Source organism: Zophobas morio, unplaced genomic scaffold (genome assembly GCF_036711695.1).
Source record: "Zophobas morio isolate AGI-343-1 ecotype UQ-CSIRO unplaced genomic scaffold, CSIRO_AGI_Zmor_V1 ptg000057l, whole genome shotgun sequence".
NCBI classification, from domain to species: Eukaryota; Metazoa; Arthropoda; class Insecta; order Coleoptera; family Tenebrionidae; genus Zophobas; species Zophobas morio.
Genome location: NW_026972162.1, coordinates 843466 through 847072, shown reverse-complemented (window position 1 = coordinate 847072; position 3607 = coordinate 843466). Strand labels below are relative to the sequence as shown.

General features: G+C 33.0%; 1 non-coding gene across 1 annotated transcript; it reads right to left on the bottom strand.

Moving 5' to 3' along the window:
- Window positions 1-265: 265 nt before the first annotated feature.
- On the bottom strand, window positions 266-337 carry Trnam-cau (transfer RNA methionine (anticodon CAU)). Its single transcript has one exon. It is a non-coding gene; the product is annotated as a tRNA-Met (tRNA).
- Between the last annotated feature and the right edge of the window lie 3270 nt (window positions 338-3607).

The window sequence follows — 3607 nt, the reverse complement described above, 5'->3', positions numbered from 1 at the left end:
CCCTAAAAGGGTCACGATTAAGTGATAAAACGGTACAAACGTGACTTGGCAACTGAATGGAAAATAAATTAAAATTTTCTGTTGTTGACAGAATTCTTTCATTAAAGTCGATTTCCTCTGCACTAAATTACATTCAAAATTTCAGTTTGCCGAGATTAAAGGATCATAATGAAGTTCGTTTAATTAATTTTGCTTTAATGACGTTCTGGTGTGCAAAGTAAAATATTGATTGTGATGAGACGAGGGAGCGGAAAAAAAAAAGTGATAGCAGAGCGTGGTTTCGATCCACGGACCTCTGGGTTATGGGCCCAGCACGCTTCCACTGCGCCACTCTGCTTGTTATTTTGTTCTAGTTAATACTCAGACACTTGATTGAGGATACACATATCTAATTAAATACAATGTGTTTTATCTAAAACAAGTACTCAAGTACAAGTTAATGAGGATTTTATTGATTATTCCATGCACACTACAATAAGCTAGAGTAAAAACGAAAACGAACACAAGTTTGGTAAACATGCAGCGAAGGTATCGGTTTGCCCTCGGGTAGTGACATCTATTAGGGCGAAATTAAACCAATTACAGTTTTCTGTTAAATAGCAATTTATTCTTTATAAAGATTACAAAGGAGGTAATATGGTATGTTATTTTACATTAGATTTTGTTAGTTCATTTTTAGGGTCATTTTGTATTAAGTAACTATGATTGCCTATTTAAAAATATTTATAGATTTGACGTGGACAATATTGCTTCTCACGTGTATAATGTGTTGCCTATACCCAAATATACAGGCGTGAACAGATAAAATAATCACTGCAACACATTCACTTCTACCAGATACAAAATTAAAATTAACACTTTTCAAATTGTTTCTTTATTTCCAAATGGTGTATCAACAAATAATATTATAATCTCGAAATTTTCAAAGAATAGATAAAAAAGGATAAAATTTTATTTTAGTAGTATTTGTTAAAATAAGCTTGATTTTGGTAAATGATTGAACAATATTAAGAGTAATGACTGGAATGAAGAGGGGGTGGGTGGGTGGGGCTAGTATTTATTAAGATAAGATTGATTTTGGCAAATAACATATCCTCTGCTTGCTCATGTATTCACAAAATTTTCTGAGAAAATGGAGTGAGCCGTTGCTGACTTAGTCTTAGACTTAGAACCAATGAAATTCAGAAGTGGACGTGGGTGGGGTTAGTTTTAGCTTTTTGTCTAGATTACTAGATTCCAGTTATTCAATATAAGATGCCCTTTTCGTCCAATAAAATGAGCGATGAAGAGGAAAATCGGGTGGGTGGGCGGGGCCACTTTGAATTTCTTAAGCCTAATTGGCCACTTGAAGTAGTAAAATTCAGTCTTGATCTAATCAAAAAAAAAAAAAACAATAAAATTCAAAAGCGGTGGTGGGTGGGATTATTTTTATATCTTTTCGTCTAGATTCAAATGTTTATCAATTAAACCACCTTTTTGTCCAATAAAATGAGTGATTAGAAGGAAAATCGGGTGGGTGGGCGGGGCCACTTTGAATTTTTTTAAGCGTAGATTCAACCACTTGACAAAATTAAATTCAGTTTTTCTCTAAATAAAAAACCAGTGAAATTCAAAAGCGGACGTGGGTGGGGATACTTTTAGATTTTTGTCAGGATTACTAGATTCCACCGTAATTCAATATAAGAAGCCGTTTTCGTCCAATAAAATCAGGGATGCAGAGGAAAACAGGGTGGGTGGGCGGGGCCGCTTTGAATTTCTTAAGCCTAATTGGCGACTTGACGTGGTAAAATTAAGTCTTCATCTAATCAAAAAACTAAAAACCAATGAAATTCAAAAGCGGTGGTGGGTGGGATTAGTTTTATATCTTTTCGTCTAGATTCCAATGTTTATCAATAAAAACCACCTTTTTGTACAGTAAAATAAGTGATTAGAAGAAAAATCGGGTGGGTGGGCGGGGCCACTTTGAATTTTTTTAGGCGTAGATCGTATATTCAACCACTTGACAAAATTCAAGTCAGTTTTCATCTAAATAAAAAACCAATGAAATTCAAGAATGGACATGGATGTTCATTTTATCTCTTCACGCCTGACGAGTTTTGCGTAGGCAACATATTATACATGTTTAAAAAGGATAATTTGTATAAGGAAATCTCGATTTTACATTTAGGCTCCACCCCATAAATGCAAAATCCATATTTCCTTGCAAAAGGCAAAATATAAGCCCCGACCACTCACTCTATCTCAATTCTGATGATTTTTTTTATTCGTCGTGAGCCGAGGGGCGGAGCTTAATTGTAAAATCCTTACATCGTACAGTCCAAAATCATTGAATAATGTATTAACACTATATTTTTTACTCCTATTATAACATCTTTTGTTCTTGGTGCCAAAAAATTGTTGACAGAAAACTATGTACATAAAGAAAAAAAAACAAAGATCTCAATTGTCAGTTTTTCATTGCCAATCAGATCTAGAGGCGGAGTTTAATTGTACCGTCAAAATTTCTCAAGAAAATTTTGCCCTTTTAAAAACATAACTATTTTATATTGTAATTTGTTGAGAGAAATGAGAATTTTGCAAATAAGCTCCACCATTTATCTCATGATGTATAAAAAATTCATCACAATTGAGAAGGGGTGGGTGGGCGGGGCATATATTTTGTCCATTTTTTCTTAATATACAAAGTCTTTTTAGATAACAAGAAACTGAAAATATGTATATTAACTATCCTGTTCTTGAAAGAAAACTATATATTAAAAAAAAAAAACAGAGATTAAACCCCACCCACCCCCCGATCTCAATTGTGATTAATTTTTCATTCGTTGTTAGACTGGGAAGTGGAGCGTAATTGCACATTTTATTTCTCTACAAAAATTATTTCATTTGAAATTTTTTGTTTTTTCAATTTCACTTTTTTTCAATTTTTCATTTCTTCAGTTTTTCTATTTGCAATTTTTAATTTTTTGTTTTTCTTTTCTACAATTCTGCGATATCTATTCGCGTTTTCATTTTAAAATTTTCCACTTTTTCGATTTTTCAACTATCCAACGTTTCAATTTTTAGATTGTGCCGTTTTGCGATTTGAAATTTCACGAGTTTTGAATATTACAGAGCTTTTGCAGTAATAAACAGTAATCTATTTTATCGATATATGACATCACATTGTCCATTACCATCAATTACCGACTACGTATATTACAATTAACGTAAAATATAAGCCCCGCCCACCCGCCCTATCTCAATTGCGATGATTTTTTTTAATGGTCGAGAGCCAAGGGAGCGAAATTTAATTGCAAAACCCTTATTAGTTCTCTACAAGAAATTACCATGTAAGACATGTTTTTGAGTAAACTATTAAAAAAAAATTAAATCCAAAGATTAAGCCCCACCCATACATGCCCTGATCTAAATAATAATGAAGTTTCATTAATCCGCAGACCCAGGGGCGGAGCTTAATTGTAAAATCCATATTTCCTTACAAAAACTTACCATTTTAAACGTCTTTTAAGTTTCTTAGAAAAAATTCATCACAATTGAGATTGGGGCGGGCGGGTGGGGTTTAATCTTTGTTTTTTTTTAATATATAGAGTTTTCTTTCAACAACAAG